The sequence below is a fragment of the Papio anubis genome, chromosome 14 (genome assembly GCF_008728515.1).
Source record: "Papio anubis isolate 15944 chromosome 14, Panubis1.0, whole genome shotgun sequence".
Lineage (NCBI taxonomy): Eukaryota > Metazoa > Chordata > Mammalia > Primates > Cercopithecidae > Papio > Papio anubis.
In genome coordinates, this window is record NC_044989.1 from 18,662,243 (window position 1) to 18,688,724 (window position 26,482).

At 39.9% G+C, this 26,482-nt stretch overlaps 2 long non-coding RNA genes across 5 annotated transcripts in view; one reads left to right on the forward strand and one right to left on the reverse strand.

Annotated features, from left to right (window-relative positions):
- LOC103876756 overlaps positions 1–26,482 on the forward strand; it is a 428,348-nt gene that overhangs the window by 366,094 nt on the left and 35,772 nt on the right. The gene's annotated exons all lie outside the window — the stretch shown is intronic.
- LOC103876755 overlaps positions 1–26,482 on the reverse strand; it is a 56,543-nt gene that overhangs the window by 15,225 nt on the left and 14,836 nt on the right. The window contains exon 3 of one of the 2 annotated variants that reach the window (XR_004178188.1): positions 23,265–23,329. This is a non-coding gene — a long non-coding RNA (uncharacterized LOC103876755). Of the gene's footprint in view, positions 1–23,264; positions 23,583–26,482 lie in introns of those variants that run through there. The other variant, XR_004178187.1, reaches the window with a different exon arrangement.

Genomic DNA, 26,482 nt, shown 5'->3' on the forward strand with positions numbered 1-26,482 from the left:
TGGATTCCTTGTAATTAACTCAACACAATAGCACTAAAGTGTTCTCTCTAAAATGTGATACATTTGGTCACGCTTTCCCTGGTAAAAAACCAGCCAATGGTGCTCCTCCATCAAAGGATAATGTCCTGATTTTATATGATGGGCTAAGGAGTCCTTAATTATCCAGCCCCTGCCTACTTTCCAGGCTCATTTCCATTTGCTTCCTGCAAAGTTCTCTGAGGTCCTCTCACTCTAAAGTCTAGGCATTTCCTTAAACATGCTGTGCTCTCTCTGGCCTCTGGTCCTCATCAAAGTCTTTTTAACTCCAAGATGTTCTTTCCTTCAAAGGATACATTTGATTATTCCCTGCTATCTTTGTGATGCCTTCCCAATCCCCAGCTAGGTAGAGCTGGTCTCTTCCCCTGACATACCTTGGCCATAGAATAATCTTATATAACATAGCTGGTTGCTGTGTGTCCCTTTACCTCACAGTGAGCATCTAGATAGTGTATACTCCTTTTTATTGGTTTCTGTATTCTACTGCTTAGCATAGGCCTGGAATACAGTAGGTGCAGTACAGTTGTTGGCTCAATGAATTAGTTAAATAAATGAATGTATGGATATGTGTATTTCATACCTTTACTATTTCACCTTTTCAAGCTTGCCCTAAAATGGTTGGCTATGACATTTTTTATAGTCATACAGCCCACTGAACCAGATTTTTATCATTTAAGTCCAACTAGAAAAATCTTTCTATTTACAGCAAGCAGTTCAGTGCAACCATGAGTGACCCAAAGAAACTGGAAGCAACTAAATTTTTAAATAGAGTGTTATCTCCTCTTCACTAATTCCAACTCCCCAGCATGTCATGTCTGAAAGGGGATTGTTGCCCTGCCTTTATATCCCTACTGCAACCCTAGAAAAATGATGGCTGCAAAGGGACATTCACTTTCCATGGCCTACCTTCTTCTTCCTGACAATTCCTTTCCTCTATTTCACCAAAGTCATCATTAGTGAATACTGCCTGTTTGCTTGAGCTGTTTTTGTTTTTGTTGCCATTTAGGATCTCAGATTTATTTCCAACTAAACGATAATCAGCTTAAGATTGGAAGAAAAAGATGTTTTTCTACATTATTCTGTCCTCTGGTCTACAGCAACATTCAGAAGGTGTGCCAAGAAAAAGAAAGTTTGCATTGGATTTGGTTTAGTTTTGGTCAAGTTCTAGCTAGATTCTTGTTATGATGTTCCTGTTATACCTGCTGACCTACTGTGTGGTTAAATGTCATAATGTAAGATATTAAGCAACATTTTTTTTTTCTCCTTCTGGTTCCCCCTCATCAACTTGTATAGTTAAGATCATTCATCACAGGGATTATTTCTCATGGTGGGATCAGAGAGCAGAAGAGAAAATTCTTGTCTATTAAATATTAAAACATTGATGTTAAAAGACATAGATGTACAAAGCAAATGTGTTTGTAAGAATTCAGATCTCCTATCCTCTCCACTTAACCCCAGACAATCTGGACACCCACAAACTGGGGAGGAAAAGAAGGATTAGAGAAAGTCACTGGATTAGATATTGGCCTATGACCTGCCTTCCACCCTGAGTAAGCTCCTGAGAAAAGGGAGACACAGAAACTCCCCACATCAGTCTGAGCATTTCATGGCCATCTTTACCTTCCTCCCAGACAAAAATGGTGCATAGGTGAAAAGAAAGTAAGCATTGGAGAGAAGTTTTTGATAGCACATGATGCCTGAGCAGGCACAGTGACTCTGTGAGGCACACAAGTCAGCAAGCGGCCTCCCCAGGCCCTGCGGGTCCCAGGTGGCATGGAGAGAAGAGCTAGGAGCTAACTTTTCTGTGTTCCTAGAGGGAGTGGGAGTCAAGGGTCATGTGCTCCAGTGACCTAGATTAGACGCTGATCACATAGCAAAACATGTGGGCTGACCTTGCTGCCACTGATAGGAGCTCAAGCCCCCCTCTGTGGGCCAATATTAGGAAGGTGCATGCATCTAACAATAATAAGGCAACAATATTCCAATATGGTACCAAAGGGCCTAGACCAAGATGGAGATGAGTCTACCTCTGCCACCACCAAAACAAGGTTGTAGTTGCATAAGTCTCTGACTTTCCCACTTATTCCCACCCTCCCCTGTGTACTGCTCTGCATCTCACACCAGAGCTACCATTTTGTCTCAACACTAGGGAGAATGATAATAAAGGAAGAATAGTCTTGCTGAGGAATAAATTTTCAACCTGAAGTGCTCCCCCTAACCAAAACAACAACAATAACAAAATTGAATTTGATCGAGTTTCTTCTATAATGGAGAGATTTATGTTTTACTGAAGAAGTCAAATTGTGGACAAAAATTTCAAAATTATATTGACAACTTGTAGAATATAACAATGGCAATAGTTTGCACACCTAAACTTGTAATTATGAAGTTCATGTCTTTTACATACAAATGGAAGTTTAGGTGGGACAACCAGTATGGGTCTGAAATTCTTACAGTGAATTTCCTTTCTCTGCAGCAAAACTTTCCAATCATTCAAACTTAAATCTGGATTCATTTTTGACCCCATTCCTCCATGATCTATATTTAGTTAACCACCAAACCCTGGTAATTACACCCACACAGTATATTTCTATACTTCCTTTCTACTTCATCCCTACTGTCACTCAATTGGGTCAAGCCTTTGTCATTTCTTAATATTAAAATATTTTAAGTTGTTCTCTTTGCTTCTAGTTTTCCCCTGACCCTGTACTTATTTCCAGAATAACTTAAGAAAGGAATGATATGGTTCCAGAACTCTGCATAACACTCTCCAGCATCCACAGATTTGATTTCTATGTCCTTCATCTGACACTGAAGTCCACCCAAAGTGAGGTGCTCTACGAATGGGGAAGACACATTGCCTGACACAAAGCACAGGTGTTAAGAGCTCAGCTTTGGCATCAGACATCTCTGGCTGTGTGTATTTAACACTATTAAACCTCATTAAGTCTCAATATTCATATAGCAAGTGGGAAAAACAGTTCATGTGATCACAGAGATGACAGTGATCTCATGTCTAGCATAGGGTCCAACACCTTAGTAAGTGTTCCACAATTTTCCTATTGATCAAAAGTATGTATTTAGGGCCACTATGGCAATTACCTTCATTGCTGCTATTATTACTCCATGCCTGGCCAATACAAAGCAGCTTTCATTATGGCTCCATGGCATGACCTAAGCCCCAAGCCCTTCTCACACCCACCTCTCCCTCGGTATCCCTCCCTAGGCAGCAGAATGAGATTCCATGTGCTTCTTTATGTTTATGCTGACAACTTTGCCAAGATTGTCCATCAACACAGAACACTTTGAGCATAACATTTTTTACCTCTTGACTTTGACCCTGAGGACTTCGAATAAAATTATTTCCTTCAGAGTTTTGTCAGCACTGTTGAATTTCCAGTGAAGAAACATTTTCTTGAGTGAACTCCAAGCTAATTAAATTCTTAATCTGCACATTCCATTTTTATCTGCATTTTAAATTATTTTCAACTGATCAGTTAATTATCTCTAAATAATATAATTAGGGTGTATCTATTTTTTGTCAATAACAAACATCATGTATCATTTCTAAAATCATGGAGTTTTTGTGGTTACTATTTACATTATGGTCAATTTTCCTGGGTTGTATTTCATAGCCTACTTGATTATTAGCTTATCAACAGATTTTATCAACTCTATATTTGTATCCTTTGTCAGTTTTGTGTTTTGATTATTATTTGTACTGGTAATGTGTTTACACATTGGAGAAAATCCTGAGGATGTTTACTTTTTAGATAATCCGTAGAAAAGTAAATGAGGGCAATTTTTGAGAAATGCTTAGAGGGAGAAATGCCAGAAAGATAACTAAGAAAGAGAGAGAGCTGAGTAGATAGAGAAAGAGATATGGGGGCAGGAAAGGGGAAGAAGATTCTCGTGAGTTTAAGTTCCACAGAAACATCAAAAGCAAGACTCCTGGGTGAGTGATTTAATAAAGAAATGTTCCCAGGGTGGACCAATAAAGGAGAGGAGGGAAATTTTTATATTTACAAAAATGTTGAAAAGGCATCTGAAGGGATTTAGAGGTAGGATTGCTAGATATAGCAGCTAAAATAGAGGACTCCCAGCTATGTCTGATTTTTAGATAAATAACCAGTAATTTTAAAATATAAGTTTGTCTTATGCAAGATTTGTTGTTTATCTAAGCTTTAAATTTAACTGACATTGTCCACTACAACAGCACAAGAGATGGAGTGTGGAGGAGGGAAGAGGCCCCAATCGCTCTTATATCCTGGTTGCTGAGTTCTTAAATGCACAGGGGCATTCAAAGCAATTTGGGGGCCAAACATTGGGATCATAATGGATGGTAGAAGCACCCTATTCCAATGTCATTTGCCCCTCTCCCCAATCTTTAAGTCCAACTTCAGCTGAGGGTAATTCTTAGACATACTGTGATCTTTAAACACACACACACACACACACACACACACACACACACACACATTACCGCCACCAATACCAACAACAACAACAATGTATTCCTTGACTTCAAAAGTAATGAATGCCATTTTAGAAAATTTAGAAAATATACAGAGTATTTATTAAAATAGATAAAAGATAATTCATTATCACTACAATGGTGCATTTTTTCATTCTTTTTTCTAGGCATTCTATGTATTTTTGCATGTATTCACTAGTATTTTTTTCTTTTTGCATGGTTTTTTCAAAACTAGGACAACACTCCAAATATTGTTTTAAATCCTACTTTTCAAAATTAACATTATTCTGAGAATATCTCATCCTTAAGTGTAATTTGAAAGCATAAATTTTAATGAATGTGTATTTTATCACATGGATAAATTATAATCTATTTATAAATTCCATTATTTTGGTCACAGGTTATTTATAATTTGTGGTTAATATAAACAACACTGTGGATAACTATGTAAATTTTTATCAGCATAGCTTATCGCCTTGAGATTACTCCTCAAGCACTTTACACTCCATTGTGGACCTATTTTGCCAACCACTAGCTGGAAAGGTAGAGAGCTGTTTCATTACTCGATGTAACAGTTTATATCAGGATAAGATTATTTTCACTAACCACAAAAATAATATTCAGGTATGAATTGGAGGATCAATTTATATCTTCAAATCTCTAAAGGTTGTTAAAAGAAAATAAGAAACAACAAGAACAAAATATTCTGGATGGATCTGAAAGTAGAAAAAGACTCAACTGAAGAATTATGGGCAGGCAGATTTTAGTTCAACATGAGGAAAGGCATCCTGAAATTTCTGTGAAGCGATAGAAATGGCTCCCTTGAGTGACAGTGAGCTCTGGCTCATGTATGGGGAACGGAATGGAGACCTATCCTTGGAGAAGTGGCAGAGCACTATGGCTGAGGGCAGGGACTCTAGAGCCAGAGGGTTGGGTTTTAACCCAAGTAATACAGCTTGAATGTTATGTTGCCTCCAAATCTCATATTGAAATGTGATCCCCAGTATTGGAGGTGGGGCCTAGTAGGAGATGTCTGGGTCATGGGTGTGGACCCCTTATAAATGACTTCGTGCCATCCTCATAGTAATCAGTTCACAGGTAAGCTGCTTCTTTAAAGGACTCTGGCACCTCCTCCTCTTCCTCTCTTGCTCCCTCTCACCACGTGGCACTCTAGCTTCCTCTTTGCCTTCTACCATGATTGTAAGCTCTCTGAGGCCCTCACTAGAAGCAGATGCTGGCACAATGCTTCCTGTACAGCCTGCAGAACCATGGGCCAAAATAAACTTCTTTTCTTTATACATTACTCAGTCTTAGGTATTAATTTATAGCCATTCGAAACAGACTAACACACCTAGCTCTGCCATTTTCTGACTGTGTGATCTGGGGCAAGTGGTATAACTGCTTTGGGCTTTAGTGTCCTTATCTGTAGAATGGAAATTATTCCTAATGGTAGTTGTGAGGATTAGATGAAAAATGTCTGTGTAGTGCCAGAACTGTCCTAAACATTCAATAAATGTTAGCACTTGTTTTAAGTGTTGTTACTGTAGACAAGTTTGATTAGGCAATATAATTGGCTAACAGCTCACAGAATTTGGGAATCTATCCTGATTCTCCCACTGTGACTGTACCGCTATAGTGATGTCACTCCAATAGACCATCCTGGCATTCTGCAGGGTACACTCTGGTTCTGTTTGTTTCCAGGTCTGTGCCTCATTATTTACCTTTTTATGAGTAAAAATAACTTCAGTGCCCTTCATTTTGCAAGTCACGATGGAGGCCAACTCTAGCTTTGTAGCTTATCCATACTGGAATCAAATAGCTGCCTTGTAAAAGAAGTGTTGCAATCTTTAAATGCCCATAAATAAGGATTTGAACATTTATCTCATATCATGTGATTTGGTAAAAGTAAACAGAAAGTCTTTTAGTGGAAGAGTGGAAGTGATGACTGAGTGAAATGATATAAAACAGGAGGGTTAGGTTGGGAAAGTGTGTGAACCGTAAATAGATGAAGGAGAAAAGTGTGGTTGGTACAAGAAAAGTCAGCTTTCTGTATGGCAGGCAAAGCCAGTTCACAGACGTTGCCAGCTAAAAGAGAATGACCTGCAGAAACTCAGTAAATAGAGAAGGCTCAATAGTCTCCTCTGTTTATGTTACCCCTAAAAACTTCCCATGTCTTCTCTGCGACCTCCCTCCCATAAGTAGCCAGGAGGATATATTAAAATAAGGAGTCATTTTCCTATTTGGAAAACCAAATCTTAACTGGAACTAGGACTGAAGTCCGTGAGACATGGTGGGTCTCAGAAAATATAATCAACTGCTAACTCACTGAAGCTAGATTAAGGAAGGTAGAACACTAGAGCCAGATATGCCTCCAAACTGCCGAAGATTACAGGCAAATAGAGGACCCACGTTACAGAGTAGAAAGTGAACATTGGAAAATTGTGTAAAAGACAGCTAATTGTTGGAAATACAAGTAAAATTGTTGAAAATAAAAACTCAGAGAATTCATTAGTAGCAGACTACACCATGGGGAGTAGACAATAAGAACTGGAGAGGCTAAGGAGGACAGCAGTAAAGATAGGATAGAAGACACCTTGGTATGATCATGTTCCTCTGAAAAGTCTCCTGTGGCATCTCTTTGTACCATGTATCCCAATACTGCTTAGAATCAAGAAGAGAGGGTCAAATTCACTTTCAAAGATCTATAAACTTACCAGGGCCTCTGAAACTGACATCTCTTGTCCAAAATTCTAGAAACCCTTAGCCCTAAAATGTGGATTGTTCACAAGGAATCTTTACAGTCTCTAATTTTGTTAGTGCTTAGAATGCTGAAATGCCTAAGAGATTGCAGCTGGGAATTTTTTCCAACTACACCCTCCATGGATAGGTTTGGCATGATGATTGCTGAAAAGAGATCACCTGCTGGCCACTTAAGCTATCAGCTCCCATGACTAGCACCAACTCATGATAAGAATTCTACACTTTATTTTATCCTGTAATTTGGTCATAAATATGTATTAGAAAAGGCTTAGAATTTTTTTTAAGTAAGCTCTAGATCAACATGTGTATTGTAAGCTTAAAATCCACCTTGCTCTTAGAGACTTTCTTCTAGAAAATACCTAAGAGTTAGATCATGGAATTGGATATACCTTCAATTAAGGATAGTTCTAAAATCTAGGAGAGGGGCTAAAGTCAAGTGACCCCAACAGCCCATGAAAAGATGGGGAGGTGAACAAGAGAAGACCATGGCAAAAGTAGTCATGATAGAGTGGACCAAATCAATGAAATGGTTGAAGAGCTCTTTGCTGAGATTGGTAGAAGCATAGGGAAGATGTTTGTGGGTGATTCAGGAGTGACCCCAGAGAAAGGGAGGACAAAATGGCAGTACTGGGCATGTGTTTGTTGTTGTTGTTTTTCTTAGCCTCAGATTCCCAGTTTGCTGAGCCAGACTTATCTAAACCACATTAATAACTACAATCATTCTTTCCTCTTCCTGTTGAGGTTAACCATTGATGGGTTCTAGTTAGCCTCCCTCCAACCCTCCAAAAACCAGTGGCACATTTAATGGTTACTTTCCTTCTTGAGAGGTAACTCTGGGAACTTCTCCCACCAAGTGAAGAATGCTGGAAATACATTTTAAATGAGGCAGAGAAGACTCCTAAACACATTGTGGGTGAAGATAGTGGGATTAGACTGTGGCATTACTATCAGTTCCTTTCAATTTAATTCGACCACTTATTTTAGACCTACTGGTATCGCAAGACTGTGCCAGCCTTAATGATTCTGACATGAATAGCAACAGCAACAGTTTCACTCAGCACCATTATACTCTAAAATTTCTTGGGACATATGTCCTTTCAAGTATTCTCACTTTTAAGAGAAATTGTGATATGGCAGGAAGACCATGGGCTTAATAGCGAATCCAAATTCTGCTACTACTTAACAATATGAATCTAAGCAAGTTACCTCCTCATTTTGAGACAGTGTCTTTATTTGCAAAAAATGGATTATATATATTTTAAATTATAGTTATGAAGGTTAACTATAATGTCTATTAGGCATCTGGCAACTTTTCATGCTCAGTAGGTGTTCAGTCAATGGTGGTATCACCATTGCTGCTAGTTTCCCTGTGGGCCCCTAAGCCAATCTGCTGCTGCTCTTGCCACCTCTGAAACTGCTCTTGCTGTTGGAACTACCATTACTCTTGTTTTTGCCATCACTCAAAGGTGTCCCAAATCTTGGAATAGTTATCCTAGGAATTATAGTCGCTGATGAGACTTTGTAAAAGGCTTTCTGAACTTTCAGGTATTGTCATCCTACAACACAAAAACTTGAAATGAGTTACCAGGAATCTGCTTCAAGGATAACGAAGTGAAATTACTGTATTTCATCTCAAGCATATTTTTTCTCTGAAATTCCAGTGTTTCAAAATAGGGCCTCTGAACCTTACTTAATTATATTCCAGTTCAAAATGAGTTTACTAATTTCTAGGACTTCCTCAGACACTAAAGCAGATTTTTACCTTCTTTTGTTTCAAGATTGTAACCCCAGTGACATAGGGTCCCAGTCCTCAAGCCCCAGACCTCCTTTAAACCATTTCTTCCAGATACCTAAATCTTAATAAAAATTCTAGCAGTATGCAATATGTTCCAGAATTTCTCTGGTTTAAACAGAGAATATTTCCTATTCCTTTCCACTGTGCCCCTCCATACCTGTGTGAGGTTCTACAGATAGAAACATGAACCATACTCAAGCCTCCTTCCTATGCTCGCTCTTCAGTGGATGCATCAAATACTCACCAGCTACATTACAATTGATTTACTACACGTGTCAAAGCACAGTTGATTATAGGTTCCCAACAGGGATCAAGAAGGGAAAGGTAAATCAGGAAAGGCCTCATTAAGTAGGAGCCGTTTGAGTAGTCTTGGGGTAAGATTTGATTGGCCAAAAAAGTATGACGGTACTTTCAGCCTTAGGGATCAAAATGCACAAAGCCATAATTCAAAATTGCATGGCACATTATAGGAAATGGCAAGTGCTTTTGTAATGAAGGAGCATAGGATGTTTGCAGAAAGGTTATTGAGATGAGCCTACAAAGAATAGTTGAATACAGATTGAAGAGGGCCTTGAGTGCCATAATAATGAGGTAGAGTCTTTTCAGCAGTGATGACTTAATAGGTTTTGAGCAAGACAGTGATGTGAGGAATGTAGGAATCAGAAGGGAACTTTATAAAATAGTGATTGTCCAAGATGAAATGAGAGACTAAATTGGGTGGGATAAATAAAGATTCTTAGATAATGCAGTTTTGAGCTTACTCTTGAAGAAAGATATAACTGAATTTAAGAGACAGTGGTGACTCAGGGAGAGAAGTTTTCTATGGCAGGCACAGCGACTGTAGTTGTTATTTTGCAGTGTCTTCTCTGTTCCAATGCTCCTCACTCTTGCTATGGTCAATGTCTACTCTTAGGGCATGGAGTGGACACTCTGAGTGGAGTTTGCAGTTTTCACACATGACTCTTGGAAAGAGGTGGGAAATAAGATTGGCTGGAACTGGAATATGTTAATTCTTTATGAGAAATAAAATGAACTCTGAAGCTCCAAGAAGGTGGATGGGAATAGAAAGGCTGCTGGAGAAGGAATGAGCCCAGAGGATTCAATGGGACCAAGACTCTGGGGGGGCTGGAGCAAGGGAGCAAGTGAGAGCCAAAATGAGCAAAATTTGATACTTTCATGGGAGTAAAAATAAAAATAAAGTGGGTTCTATGATAATGATTCTTCCTACTATGAGCCCTTCAGAGCAGAAACTCTGTCTCCACTATCACAGCCCTTGGCACCCAAGCACAAGGGCCAATAATTATTAGTCCAGAAATGAAATAAAACCAGGAGAAATAACAAAATATTAGCTTTATCTTAAACATACAGACACCAAAATCATGGCAGAAGTTCAGTCTAAGTTGCTATGGAGGCTATATAATTATCACAAAAAAGTGCCACAGCAAAAACTCTTCCAGGATTCCAGTAGAAATCACCTCTGGAGCCATCTTACAAACCACTCAAGATAGCCCGTTACCATTCTTTATAGTCATCTCCGGCTTTTGAGGCCAACGTGGTGCCTGGTCTATGTCTTGACTGTGGTAACAGATACACAAATCTAAACAAGTGATAAAATTGCAAATAACTAAACACACACACACATGCACATAAGTACAACTAAAACCAGGGGAGTTTGAATTAGACAAGTAGATCGTACCAATGTCAATATCCTGGTTGTGATAGTGTATTATGTTATGGTTTTGTAAGACATTGTCATTGGGGGAAACAGAGTATAAAGTGCCTAGAATTTCTGTATTCTTTCTTTCTTTTCTTTTCTTTCTTTTTTTTTTTTTTCCTGAGACAGAGTTTCACTCTTGTCGCCCAGGCTGGAGTGCAATGGCATAATCTCAGCTCACCGCCTCCTGGGTTCAAGCAATTCTTCTGCCTCCAGAGTAGCTAGGATTACAGGCATGCGCCACCACGCCTGGCTAATTTTGTATTTTTAGTAGAGATGGGGTTTCTCCATGTCAGTCAGGCTAGTCTTGAACTCTCGACTTCAGGTGATCAGCCCGCCTTGGCCTCCCAAAGTGTTAGGATTACAGGCGTGAGCCACCACACACAGCTTGTATTATTTCTTTATTTTATTTTATTTATTATACTTTAAGTTCTGGGGTGTATGTGCAGAATGTGCAGTTTTGTTACATAGGTATACATGTGCCATGATGGTTTGCTGCACCCATCAACCCATCACCTACATTAGGTTTTTCCTAATGCTATCCCTCCCCTAGCTCCCCACACCCTGAAAGGCCCCCGTGTGTGATGTTCCCCTCCCTGTGTCCATGTGTTCTTATTGTTCAACTCCCGCTTATTAGTGAGAACATGCCGTCCTTGGTTTTCTGTCCTTGCATTAGTTTGCTGAGAATGATGCTCTTCAGCTTCATCCATGTCCCTGAAAAGGACAAGAACTCATCCTTTTTATGGCTGCATAGTATTCCATGGTGTATATGTGCCACATTTTCTTTATCCAGTCTATCACTGATGGATATTTGGGTTGGTTCCAAGTCTTTGCTATTGTGAATAGTGCCACAATAAACATATGTATGTATGTGCCTTTATAGAAGCATGATTTATAATCCTTTGGGTATATACCCAGTAATGGGATTGCTGGATCAAACGGTATTTCTAGTTCTAGATCCTTAAGGAATCGCCACACTGTCTTCCACAATGGTTGAACTACTTTACACTCCCATCAGCAGTGTAAAAGCATCCCTATTTCTCCACATTCTCTCCAGCATCTGTTATTTCCTGAATTTTTGATGATCATCATTCTAACTGGTATGAGATGATACCTCATTGCAGTTTTGATTTGCATTTCTCCAATGACCAGTGATGAAGAGTTTCTTTTCATGTATTTGTTGGCTGCATAAATGTCTTCTTTTGAGAAATGTCTATTCATATCCTCTGCCCACTTTTGATGGTTTTTTTTGTTTTTGTTTTTGTACATTTGTTTAAGTTCTTTGTAGATTCTGGATATTAGCCCTTTGTCAGGTGGATAGATTGCAAAAATTTTCTCCCATTGTGTAGGTTGTCTGTTCACTCTGATGATAGTTTCTTTTGCTGTGCAGAAGCTCTTCAGTTTAATTAGATCTCATTTGTCAATTTTGGCTTTTGTTGTCATTGCTTTTGGTGTTTTAGACATGAAGTCTTTGTCCATGCATATGTCCTCAATGGCATTGCCTAGGTTTTCCTCTAGGATTTTTATGCTTTTAGGTCTTATGTTTAAGTCTTTAATCCATCATGAGTTAATTTTTGTATAAGGTGTAAGGAAGGGGTCCGGTTTCAGTTTTCTGCATATGGATAGCCAGTTTTCCCAACATCATTTATTGAATAGGGAATCCTTTCCCCAATGCTTGCTTTTGTCAGCTTTGTCAAAGATCAAATGGTTATAGATGTGTGGTATTATTTCTGAGGCCTCTGTTCTGTTCCATTGGTCTACATCTCTGTTTTGGTACCAGTAACATGCTGTTTTGGTTACTGTAGCCTTGTAGTATAGTTTGAAGTCAGGTAGCATGATGCCTCCAGCTTTGTTCTTTTTGCTTAGGATTGTCTTGGCTATGCAGGCTCTTTTTTGGTTCCATGTGAAGTTTAAAATAGTTTTTTCCAATTCTGTGAAGGAAGTCATTGGTAGCTTGATGGGGATGGCATTGAATCTATAAATTACCTTGGGCAGTACGGCCATTTTCACGATATTGATTCTGCCTATCCATGAGCATGAAATGTTCTTCCATTTGTTTGTGTCCTCTTTTATTTTGATGAGCAGTTGTGTGTAGTTCTCTTTGAAGAATTCCTTCACATCCCTTGTAAGTTGGATTCCTAGGTATTTTATTCTCTTTATAGCAATTGTGAATGGGAGTTCACTCATGATTTGGCTCTCTGTTTGTCTGTTATTTGTGTATAGGAATGCTTGTGATTTTTGTACGTTGATTTTGTATCCTGAGACTTTGCTGAAGTTGCTTATCAGCTTAAGGAGATTTTGGGCTGAGACAGTGGGGTTTTCTAAATATACAACCATGTATCTGCAAGCAGAGACAATTTGACTTCCCTTTTCCTGTTTGAATACTCTTTATTTCTTTCTCTTGCCTAATTGGTCTGGCCAGAACTCCCAATAATATGCTGAATAGGAGTGGTGAGAGAGGGCATCCTTGTCTTGTGCTGGTTTTCAAAGGGAATGCCTACAGCTTTTGCCCATTCAGTATGATATTGGCTGTGGGTTTGTCATAAATAGCTCTTATTATTTTGAGATGTGTTCTATCAATACCTAGTCTATTGAGAGTTTTTAGTATGAAGGGCTGTTGAATTTTGTTGAAGGCCTTTTCTGCATCTATTGAGATAATCATGTGGTTTTTGTCATTGGTTCTGTTTATGTGATGGATTACATTTATTGATTTGTGTATGCTGAACCAGCCTTGCATCCCAGGGATGAAGCCAACTTGATCCTGGTGGATAAGCTTTTTGATATGCTGCTGGATTCTGTTTGCCAGTATTTTATTAAGGATTTTCGCATTGATGTTCATGAGGGATATTGGCCTGAAATTTTCTTTTTTTGTTTTGCCTCTGACAGGTTTTGCTATCAGGATGATGCTGGCCTCATAAAATGAGTTAGGGAGGAGTCCCTTTTTTGCTGTTGTTTGGAATAGTTTCAGAAGTAATGGTACCAATTCCTCTTTGTATCTCTGATAGAATTCAGCTGTGAATCCGTCTAGTCCTGGACTTTTTTTTTGGTTTGTAGGCTACTAATTACTGCCTCAATTTAAGAACCTTTTATTGGTCTATTCAGGGATTAGACTTCTCCTCGTTTAGACTAGGGAGGGTGTATGTGTCCAGGAATTTATCCATTTCTTCTAGATTTTCAAGATTTCTAGTTGATTTGTGTAGAGGTGTTTATAGTATTCTCTGTTTGTAGTTTGTATTCCTGTGGGATCAGTGGTGATATCCCCTTTATCATTTTTTATTGTGTCTATTTGATTCTTCACTCTTTTCTTCTTTATCAGTCTGGCTAGTGGTCTATATTTTCTTGATCTTTTCAAAAAACCAGCTCTGGGATTCATTGATTTTTTTTTGGAAGGATTTTTTGTGTCTCTATCTCCTTCAATTCTGCTCTGATCTTAGTTATTTCTTGTCTTCTGCTAGCTTGTGAATTTGTTTGCTCTTGCTTCTCTAGTTATTTTAATTGTGATATTAGATCTTTCCTACTTCCTCTTGTGGGCATTTAATGCTATAAATTTCCCTCTACACACTAGTTCAAATGTGTCCCAGACATTCTGTTGCATTGTGTCTTTGTTCTCATTGGTTTCAAAGAGCATCTTTATTCCTGCCTTCATTTCATTATTTACCCAGTATTCATTCAGGAGCTCCTTATTCAGTTTCCATGTAGTTGTGCAGTTTTGAGTGAGTTTCTTAATTCTGAGTTCTAATTTGATTACACTGTGGTCTAAGAGACTGTTTATTACGGTTTCCATTCTTTTGCATTTGCTGAGGAGTGTTTTACTTCCAATTACGTGGTCAATTTTAGAATAAGTGCGATGAGGTGCTGAGAAAAATGTATATTCTGTTGAGTTGGGATGGAGAGTTCTGTAGATGTCTATTAGGTCCATTTGATTCAGAGCTGAGTTCAAGTCCTGAATATCCTTGTTAATTTCCTGTCTCATTGATCTGTCTAATATTGACAGTAAGTGTTAAAGTCTCCCATTGTTATTGTGTGGGAGTCTAAGTCTCTTTGTAGGTCTCTAATCACTTGCTTTATGAATCTGGGTGCTCCTGTATTGGGTGCATATATATTTAGGATAATTAGCTCTTCTTACTGCATTGATCCCTTTACCATTACGTAATGCCCTTCTTTGTCTCTTTTGATCTTTGTTAGTTTAAAGTCTGCTTTATCAGAGACCAGGATTGCAACTCCTGTTTTTGTTTTTTGTTTGTTCATTTGTTTGTTTTATTTGTTTGTTTTGTTTTGCTTTTTGCTTTCCACTTCCTCCATCCCCTTATTTTGAGCCTATGTGTATCTTTGCATATGAGTTGGGCCTCCTCAATACAGCACACTGATGGGTCTTGACTCTTTATCCAATTTGCCAGTCTGTGTCTTTTAATTGTGGCATTTAGCCCATTTAAATTTAATGTTAATATTGTTATGTCTGAATTTGATCCTATCATTATTATGCTAACTGGTTATTTTGTCTGTTAGTTATGCAGTTTCTTCATAGTGTTGATGGTCTTTACAGTTTGGTATGTTTTTGCAGTGGTTGGTACTGGTTGTTCCTTTCTATGTTTAATGCTTCCTTCAGGAGTTCTTGTAAGGCAGGCCTGGTGGTGACAAAAATCTCTCAGCATTTGCTTGTCTGTAAAGGATTTTATTTCTCCTTCACTTATGAAGCTTAGTTTGGCTGGATACAAAATTCTGGGTTGAAAATTATTTTCTTTAAGAATGCTGAATATTGGCTCCCACTCTCTTCTGGCTTGTAGGGTTTCTGCTGAGAGATGCACTGTTAGTCTAATAGGCTTCCCTTTGTGGGTAATCCGATGTTTCTCTCTGGCTGCCCTTAACATTTTTTCCTTCATTTCAACCTTGGTGAATCTGACAATTATGTGTCTTGGGGTTGCTTTTATCGAGGGAGTATCTTTGTGGTGTTCTCTGTATTTCCTGAATTTGAATGTTGGCCTATCCTGCTAGGTTGGGGAAGTTTTCCTGGATAATATCCTGAAGAGTGTTTTCCAACCTGGTTCCATTCTCCCTGTCACTTTCAGGTACACCAATCAAACAGAGATTTGGTCTTTTCACATAGCCCCATATTTCTTGGAGTCTTTGTTCATTCCTTTTCATTCTTTTTTCTCTAATGTTGTCTTCTTGCTTTATTTCATTAAGTTTGTCTTCAATCTCTGATATCCTTTCTTCTGCCTGATCGATTTAGCTTTCGATACTTATGAACGAAGTTCCCGTGCTGTGTTTTTCAGCTCCATCAGGTCATTTATGTTCTTCTCTAAACTGGTTATTCTAGTTAGCAATTTGTCTGACCTTTTTTCAGGGTTCTTAGCTTCCTTGCATTGGGTTAGAACATGCTGCTTTAACTCGGAGGAGTTTGTTATTACCCACCTTCTGAAGCCTACTTCTGTCAATTCATTAAACTCATTCTCTGTCCAGTTTTGTTCCCTTGCTGGTGAGGAGTTGTGATCCTTTGGAGGAGAAGCTGGTTTTTGGAATTTTTGTTTCTCCCCATCTTCATGGATTTATCTACCTTTGGTCTTTGATGTTGGTAACCTTCATATGGGGTCTCTAACAGTCAGACCCCTCTGCTGCAAGTCTGCTGGAGTTTTCTGGAGGTCCACTCCAGACCCTGTTTGCCTGGGTGTCACAAGCGGAGGCTGCAGAACAGCAAAGATTGCTGCCTATTCTTTTCTCTGAAAGCTTTGCCCCAGAGGGGCACCTGCCAGATATCAGTCAGAGTTCTCCTGTATGAGGTGTCTGTCAGTCCCTACTGGGAGTTGTCTCCCAGTTAGGATACATAGGGGTCAGGGACCCACTTGAGGAGACAGTCTGACCCTTAGCAGAGCTCAAACGCTGTGCTGGGAGATCCGCTGCTCTCTTCAGAGCCGGCAGGCAGAAATATTTAAGTTGTTGAAACTGTACCCACAGCCACCTTTTCCCCCAGGAGTTCTGTCCCAGGGAGATGAGGGTTTTATCTATAAGTCCCTGTCTGGGGATGCTGCCTTTTTTTCAGAGATGCCCTGCCCAGAGAGGCAGTCTGGCCACAGTGGACTTGCTGAGCTGCAGTGGGCTCCACCCAGTTCAAACTTCTGGGTGTCTTTGTCTACACTGTGAAGGTAAAACCACCTATTCAAGCCTCAGCAATGGCAGACACCCCTTCCCACACTGAGCTGGAGTGTCCCAGGTTGAGCTCAGACTGTTGTGCTGGCTATGAAAATTTCAAGTCAATGGATCTTAGTTTTCTGGGCTCTGTGGGGGTGGGACCTGTGAAACCAAACCACTTGGCTCCCTGGCTTCAGCCCCCTTTCCAGGGGAGTGAACTGTTCTGTCTCTCTGGCGTTCCAGGCACCACCGGGATATGAGGAAAAAAAAAATCTCCTGCAGCTAGTTTGGTGTCTGCCTGAACATCTGCCCAGTTTTGTGCTTGAAACCCAGGGCTCTGGTGGTGTAGACACCAGAGGGAATCTCCTAGTCTGCAGGTTGCAAAGACTGTAGGAAAAGTGCAGTATCTGGACCGGAGTGCTCCATTCCTCAGGCACAGTCCCTCATGGCTTCCCTTGGGTAGGGGAGAGAACTTCCAACCCCTTGTGCTTCCAAGGTGAGACGATGCCCCAGGCTGCTTCAGCTCATCCTCCATGGGCTACACCCACTGTCCAACCAGTCCCAATGAAATGAACTGGTTACCTCAGTTGGAAATGCAGAAATCATCCACCTTCTGTGTCAGTCTCGCTGGGAGCTGCCGAGTGGAGGTGTTCCTATTCGGCCATCTTGCCAGCAATCTGTATTATTTCTTAAATACTTACTTGCATGCAAATCTCAAATTATCTCAAAATAACTTTAGTTTTTAAAAATGAGTCATTGAAAAATTTTTGAAAATCACCTTTCAAAAATTGGTTGAGATGAAGTAGCTACTTTGACAGACAAGTTCGGTGGTGCTGTCCTGAAAGTCTTTCATGGAAGTCTGCCTAAAGCCTTTCAAAAGTTTTCTAAGCACGCAGTTCCCTGCATCACATTCCTTTTGCTTGAGACAGCTAGAGTGGGTGTTTGTTTGTTTTGTTATCTGCAACTGAACCCTCATGTTGATGCCCTGTGACTTCATAGTTCCATCATGGCTTTCTATCCAAGTGGAATGTCCTCAGTTTAAAAGTCTAAAACTGTCCAGAGATAGTTAGCTAAAGCACAGAATGGTCAGTGGGTCTCTCTCAGCTAGGACCCTCACAGGTATTGTCTGAAAGTGAAAGAAAAAGGAGGATGAAACAATGGGGTCTTGGTTATGGGACATTTTAAATTATTTTGCTGGTGCAGAGATTGGGGTATTGATGACAGTATAGATTAAAAGTCCCAAGGAAACTTTAGGAAAACCTGAGTAGTGTTTCAAATTTCTAAAACATTTAAACTCTTCGGAGTTTTAATGGAGACTTGCTCTTAGGGAAAAACTTGGTGAGATTGCATTGTGTTTCCCATAGGAAATTAAAAGCAGCTGAGAGATTTTTTTTAAGCTCCTATCTATCCTCCTTCTCTCCATTTCTCAAAGGCTTAAGAAGTTTCCCTCACAGTAAATAGAGCAACACAGAAGTGTCCCGGACCCAAGGTGAATGAATTAGCTAGGCCATGGTCAGGTGCCATTGCAGCAACTGGAGTTGGGCAACAGGGGGCTCATGTTTAGAGAGGGTGAAGCCACAGCCACAGAGCTCTAGGGTAGAGCCATCTTCTCAGTGGCCCTAGCCATCCTGTGCTTTGCCTCCTTATCCCTTTCTCCCCACCCACCTTTCATCATCCTCAGAAGCCCACGTGTGTGAAAGGCAGCGGAGGAATGTGGGTGGGTTGACTTGTATAATTAAATCCATGTTGCATCGTGTTCTTTAGAATTAATAAGGAATTCTTCCCATTGAAACTCACCATGACATCTTCCCTCTGACTCAGATTTCTTTTTTGCTTTTCTCTTCTTTCCTTGGCTAAAAGCATTAGACATGGGGCTGTGGTTTAAATTAGCATCCTACATGTCTCTTCTCTCTGTCTTTGCTTAATTGAGCTTTTCTGTTCAGGGAAAAGTGTAGTTTGTTTATATTTCATTTTTCTTCAATTCCACTTATCTTTGTCCCTTTTCTTTCTTCTTTAAGAAAACTTAGGAAAAGAGAAAACAAGAGAGCTTTTCACCTTGCGTGTGACTGTAAGGTTGGAGAAAGTGCACTGCCAGCCAAACCTTGACAATCCAGGTGTTCTTTGAGGTTCTTTGTTCCCTGGATCTTCATATTCTGACACCAGGAAAACTGTGCTCTCATATACTTATCTGCTGAGGCCACGAGAGCTGTGAGACAGGGAGAAATAGTGAACAAATGGTCCTTCTAAATTCCTGGGTCATGTTGCGAAACACCTTTTTATTGGGGGTAATAATTTGACTTCATTTCCTTATAAAAGTGGATTTATGTGATGGATATGTGATATATATTTTTTTGCCACCGTTTTTGCAGGATAGTGGTTGTATCAGTTAGGATTAGATTCAACTGTGAATAACATAAACCCAAAATAACAGTGACTTAAACACGATAAAAGTTTTTCTTTCTGCTCATGTAGAAGAACAGCTGTAGCTGTCTTGGGCTAGTGTGGTGGCTCCACTCCATGAAGGCTTTCTCGGAGACCCAAAAGAAAGCAGCTCAGGGTGTCACCCTCAGCTTCATGGTCCATGTCGGCAGTTATTATGTCATCTTCAGAAGAATCTTACAAACCTTCTGGAAGAGTCCATCTCCCTCCTTTACAGGCTCCTGACTTTTGACCACGAGGAGGGTCTCAGTTTGGTTTCATTCATGAGATTCAGGGTCATGGCACATATTTGAGTCTGACCTGTGCTGCCAATCAGATATGCAAATCTGGGCAAATCACTAAACTTCTATGCGTCTGTATTTTCATCATATGGAAAATTGAAATTATAACGTATAACTCTTAGAGCAGTATAGTATAAGGATAAAAGACAATATGTAAAGAAAAATTGGTCTGCTGATTAGCATGAAAATGAATTCATTTTACAGTTTTTAAGTTCTGTATTGAGCATTTTTTTTTTATTTTTAAAGAAAACCGATCCCATATTTAGAGACGAAATTTTTTTTTCCTGGTGAGAACATCCTCAAAAAAACGGGCTGTATGTTCCCTACAAGCCCTTCTCCCAAGTGAAAAGAAATATGATGTGCAGCGGGGCAGCTTCATTGTTTGTTCCACCTCCAAGGAGGCTTTCACTATAGGTTTCATCTCTGGGCGATATGGTGGATTTATGGTTAATATGCACTACCCTCTCCCTCCAGTGGAGTATTTTTTAAACTGCAGATCAAGAGATCTATCAGATGATAATGAAGTCATTTTAGTGTATCATGACCAGTATGTTTGAATGAAAAAATAGAATGAAATAGAATACAATAGTATAGGTTAGAAAAAAATTAGGCCATATCAGAAATAATCAATGTAAGTTTTTCATGAAACATGTTTCATGTATACGTGCATACACATGTATGTGTATTTTGGGTTATGAAGTAAAATGTGTTTCTTCAAATGGATCATGAGTTTTGAGACAGAATAATAAATTGGGAGGAATTACTCTACCTGACATAAAAGCTGACTATATAATCACAGTGTTTAACACAATGCATTCTTGGCAGAGAGATAGACACATTGATCAATGGAACAGAATAGAGAACCCAAAAATAGACCCACACATGTAAGCCCAACTGACTTTTAACAAAAGTGGGAAAGCAATTCAAATGAAGAAGAAATCAACTGGCCTTTTCAATTCAACTTGGCCTTGACAAAAAGTGGCCCAAATGCGTAGACCTCTCATTTGCATTCTAAGTAGCAGCAAGAAGACAAGAGATGCCTCCATGCGTGTCAGAGGTCTTTTAAGCAAAACATCCAGGAGCAGCCACAGTCTTCAAGCTGAAGTCTCATTGACTGGAACTTAGTTTCGTGGCCATACCAACTGTAAGAAAACCTGAGAAATTCATCCTGCTTCTGAATAGTCACATGCCTGGCTTGAATGTCTATTATTATATATCAGCAGAATGAGATAGATATTGGGGCATAGTTAACTATCTGTCAGTGCTACACCGTTGTTTAGATTTATCCAGAGATGTCGTGCAACTGCAGCATTCCATCTCTCCAGAACACCCAAATAATCCTTCCACAGCACATATTTTATCTCCTGGTTAAAAACCTCAGATGCCTCCAATGCACATAGGGTAAAGACCAAACTCCTTTGTACGATACTTAGATTTTTGAACATTTAGCTCAAGCCATATTTCTAGCCATCACCTGCCCACTGCATTATCCCAAATGCTAAGACTCTCTGCTACCTAAACGCTCCTGCTCAAGTTCTCCCCTCCCCTGGAATGCATTCCAACTTCTGCCCCCCTCCATATATCTGACCGATGACACCTCATCCATGCAGACCTGTATCAATCATCATCCTCTCTCTCTCTCTTTCTCTCTCTCTCACCTGCCCTTCCTGACTCCTCAAGCCAGCAGAAGTACCTGTTTCCTTCTCTAGGCCTCATTAATTCAGACGTACACTGATGATGGCACCATCCCGTGTCTTTGCTATTGTGATTTTTTTTGTTGTTTTGCTGCAGACTAGAGGCTCTTCCAACACAAGACCTATCATCCCGAATTCTGTTGCCACAGATCTTGGAGTCCCTCCACACCCTTACAATTAATTGTTGAATTATTGAGAGGTTTCTCAGCATCAAAAAATTGACGGAAAGAAAACAGTATCTATCTATGACAGGTGTGCTCTGAATGGGCAAAGCTATTATTTCACGGGTTCAGTTGTGAAGAAATGATCTGTGATGAGAAGTGTTTGAAAAAGCTAAGCTGAAAGAATGATTTTTGACATCTGGAGATCCCTATTTCGTTGTCATGAGTGAGTCACACTCACAGTAGACTACAGCAAAGTCAATCTCCTTAGACCCCATGGCCACTTATTAGGAATATCTGCCTGCTTGAAGGAGGGAGATGTCTTTCGATTTCAGCATGCAAAGACACAATACCAAGGACAACTTTAACAATATCATTTCTCTATTTATGTATTTGGAAAATAAATCTTCTCTCTAAGGAAAAATATACATTCTGTTATTGGAAACTCTACCTTCTTTTTTTGAATGAAATGGCAAGTGACATTCTTCAAGTATGGTCCCACCCTACCCCCCCCCCCTTTTTTTTAGACAAGTCTCACTCTGCCACCCAGGCTGGAGTGCAATGGTGCAATCTCAGCTCACTGCAAGCTCCGCCTCTCCCAGGTTCATGCCACTCTTCTGCCTCAGCCTCCTGAGTAGCTGGGACTATAGGCACCCACCACCATGCCCAGCTAATTTTTTGTGTTTTTAGTAGACATGGTGTTTCACCGTGTTAGTCAGGATGGTCTCGATCTCCTGACCTTGTGATCTGCCTGCCTTGGCCTCCCAAAGTGCTAGAATTACAGGTGTGAGCCACCGCGCCCGGCCAGTCCCACCCTACTCTTAATGAGCCTTCCTGAGCTGCAGTTTCTTAAACTGTGAAATCTAGCTTCTCTACTGTGAATGATTTTGCTCACCAGATGTGTATATCTTCCTGTATATTTCCCTGCCTTTCAATTAGATCAGGTTATATGATATTTTAACCAATGAACTGTGAACAGAAGTGTCGAGATAGGTATCATTCAGAGTGTCCCTGTCTTTCTATAAAGAACATGTGTTTCGGACGGCATAGTTACAAGGTGAAGGAGGATTTTATATATGCAGGAAATACATCTTTACTTTGTTAAGCACCTGAGATTGGGGAGTTTGTCTGTTGCAGCGTCTAGGATTAATAACCATACTAACATACTGACAATGTGAAGTTCTTAGTAGGATTAAACAGGTCATTTACATACAAGCATGAGCACAGTGCCTGAGAAAAACAGGCATCAGTCACTGTGAAGTAAGATTTTTTCATTAAGATGGATAAATAATTTTACAAAATCCAATAGTTACATTGAAAGAAAAAATGTCTGGAGAACAGAAAATCTTGGGTCTAGAGTTGTACAATTTTAGACTTGGACTTAGAAGCTATTTAATCTAGTGTTTTCCAAACGGGTCTGATTATAAACATCAGGTTCTTAAGCAGAAAATACAGATTTCTGGGCCCATCTCCACTTATAATGAATCAGAATCTCTAGGGAAGAAGTGTCAATTTGAATTGTTTTGTTGGTTTTCATATGGAAGGAAAGTGAGGCCCAGGAAGTTGACGACTTTTCTAGGGCCACAGAACTGATTATTGACATGTTGGAACTAGAACCCAGCTTCCACAGAGCTGCGTGCTTTCCTTCTGGGATCACATAATAATGTCCTAGTAGAGTGAGACCAGGACTGACCCTTCGTCCCTCTATCTCTGATAAATCATGTCAAGACCTGCAAATGATTTTACCCCTTAACAATGAAAAGAAGATGTAATTTTAAAATTACCTTGGATGTACAGTAAAAGCAGCATTCCCATAATCAATCATCCAAAATCACGGGGTTATTTGGAGCTATTTGAAGGAAAGTAAATTGAAAACATGTTGTTAAACAATGCACCAAAGAGTTATCAAATCATAAACATCTAGATTACTTTAACATGTTGATTATTCCACATTTAGGGTCTCCTTACAAAGCAACTCTGGCCATGAAGAGACCTGGAAAATTCAATGAATCCCTTTCTAAGTTGTTAACTGTACTGAGTTGAATCATTTGGCTATGTGGGAACATATGTTAAAGTAAAAAAAAAACTATATATTATAAATATATTCTTTTTGGAGCTATTATTCACACTTTTCACTAAGCAGAAGATACAGAGGCCTGCTATTCGGACATGTCTCTGAGGATACAGAAATAGTTTGGGGAGTACAGTGGTATAATATTGAACACATTAAAATCTATCTGGAGCTTTGGAAATCAAATATACAGACATTCCATAATGACTCTTGGGTTTTAGCATAATTCCTGAACCTGAAAATTCATAACTAAATAATGGCAGGACATTTATGACATAAATGCCTTAAACCATTTGTTTATTATTATATGTGGATTTTGAGTTATGTTTAAGAAAATTGAAAGCCTACCCTTCCTTTTTTTTTCCATTTTGGGAGAGTGATATACCAATTACCTTTGAGAGACTTTGTTTTTCTCCCTGGAAGAGAGCTAAACCAGGACTGAAGTGTACGTCAAGGCATCCATTTGGTTATCAAATCTGTGATCATGCGCTCTTGTTAAACTAAACCAAATTAAATTAATATTTGTTGAAAAATAAATGATGTAATTCGTGAAGAACTCTGTTTTACTCCCAGGATGGTGGCCTGTTTCTTCAAAGTAGCCTGTGAGAAAACAAAGTCTGAAATAGTTCTTTAAACTGAAAAGAGGAAATTGTTTTGAGTGTGGCAGGTGTCTAGAAGGATCACTACCCTTGAGTGATCTTTGATCTCGGGGTCATCGTTATAAGACTAAATTATATATGCAATTTTCCTGAGGCCAAATTCAATGACTGAACTCTAAAATTAATCTGGATATTATTTCTTCTTGGAGTTCTAAAACAAGGCCAGGGAAGATTAGAAGCCACTCCTCTGACTGAGATGCATCCTCTGACTTTTCTTGGAATGGATTCCTTATGTGGACACAATGTGATTTGAATTGCATCTGGTTACTGTTTTTAGAAAATTTTGTTGAAATTCAAATGGAGCCTGTGTACTGTGAGCTGATTTATCAGTGCCTGCCCATGTGAGAACCAGAAAGGAACTAGGAGGTGTAACTGTGGGGAGGCCGCTCTGGGGGTCTTTCATCCGGGTTACCTATTAAAGAGGCAGGTCCCTAGGCCGGAAGGAGCAAATGCAGTATACTCCCAGAGGGAAAAGCCTTCTCTTGAGGCTCTGAGAACTGCTAGAGAAGAAACAGCAGCAGCATAGTGGAACAAAGACAGAATTTGAAATCAAACACAGCTAAATCTTAAGCCTAACTCCACCATGTATGAGATATATGACTTTTTTTATTAAGTTTTGTAACCTCTCTGAGCCTCAGTTTTCCTACTGGAAAAATAGGAGTAATATTGCCTGCTTTGTTGCGATATAAGAATTAACAGGGGACTTTATGTATCTGACATCTGGTAGGTCCTCAAAAATTGAAAAAAAAAAGCACATCTGCAATCACCTTATCAGCAATGAACATATATTGAATATTTATTATGGGTCAAGCACTATACTCCTTTACCTCCTGTTGATATCTACTTGGACACCTAGCATTAGTGGATACTCAAAAATAGGTCATAAACTGACAAAACGATGGATGAGTCTCCTTTTCCTATTGACTTTCTTTGGCCATGAAAGGACAAACAGGCAAGACCAGAGGGGAAACGTCCACGTGTTCTGCTGCGGATCCCTCAGTGCACGCAAAGATGTGTGTTTCCGGAGGAACAATCCCCTCATCACTTCAGTTGCCTGCTCTTGGGTGGATTGCAATGCCCTGCTACTGGGGTAGTAGCCTTCATTTCGTGTACTGTGATCTTGCTTCTTCTGAATTCAGAGGGTAAAAACTGAAACACCATCTAAAAATGTCAGGTTCTATTTTGCTTCAAGAGCTCCTGAGGGCTGGGCAGAGGTTTTGCAGTTTCACCACAGGCATTTACAAGGGCCGCACACTTTGGCAGAACTAAGTCTCCAGATAGCCTAACCTCTCCAGACCTAGAATGCAGCTGAATCTTAGGGGTCGTGAAAGGGGGAGTTTCTGGGGGGTCCTGAAAAAGACTAAGTCAACCTTGGTTCATCATCATACTATGCTCAAATCATCAACCCCCACCCCTGCCCCTGGCCCCATAGTCAGGGCTTGCTTGGTTTCTGGTTTCAAAATGAAATTTTCACACGGCCCAAATCTCAACCCACCCTAATTTAAAGAAACAGGCACTTGGCATGTGATACAGATAGATCAGCAGTTGCTCATATACAGCTGTGCACATCTGGCACACAGGTATGTGATTTTGCATGAAGATAAATTGTGTGGGGACCAAACGCACAGTTGTTAAACTAAAAATGAATCGCTTCTTGGAAGCAATCTTCCTGCACAGCAGGGACTCTGTGTGAGCTTGATCCTTTTCATTAGGCCTTTCTCAGAAAGCACAGCCTTCTCCAGAAGGCCTAGGATGGAGGAGGGGGCATGCCTACACCTGCAGTTGGCTCTTTGTTGCTCCCCTCAAACAACACTTGGACATAACCTCTGACTGCCATGATTGGACAGCCTTCCCAAGGGAGTTACTCAGAGCCCAGGAGAAAGGAAGAGGCCAGGTCCTTCATTGTACTGCTTCACTTTCCATAAATAATGTTGCATTCAGGAGCCTATTCTTCAGGGAGAGTTCTTTTGTACACCATTGCTGAAGGATCCAGGTGTATTACCAAACTTGATGGACCAAGAAGTCTTCCTCCCTTGGGGGCCTCTTGGAGTCACTGGTGTCTATCCCTGTGTGCACATCTTGCCTGTAACTCACATACTGGTAACTCCTGGGAGCACCGCATGCTCAAATGCTGTTCAGATCAGCTGGCTCCACTTGAAGGTGCTTTGCTGGCACTTTAGGGGAAACAGAAAGAATGAATCCTGCTCTAGGCAATCTCCTGGATTCCATGAAGCACCATGCTGAATCAATGGGATCAATGACTAAGGCTGAT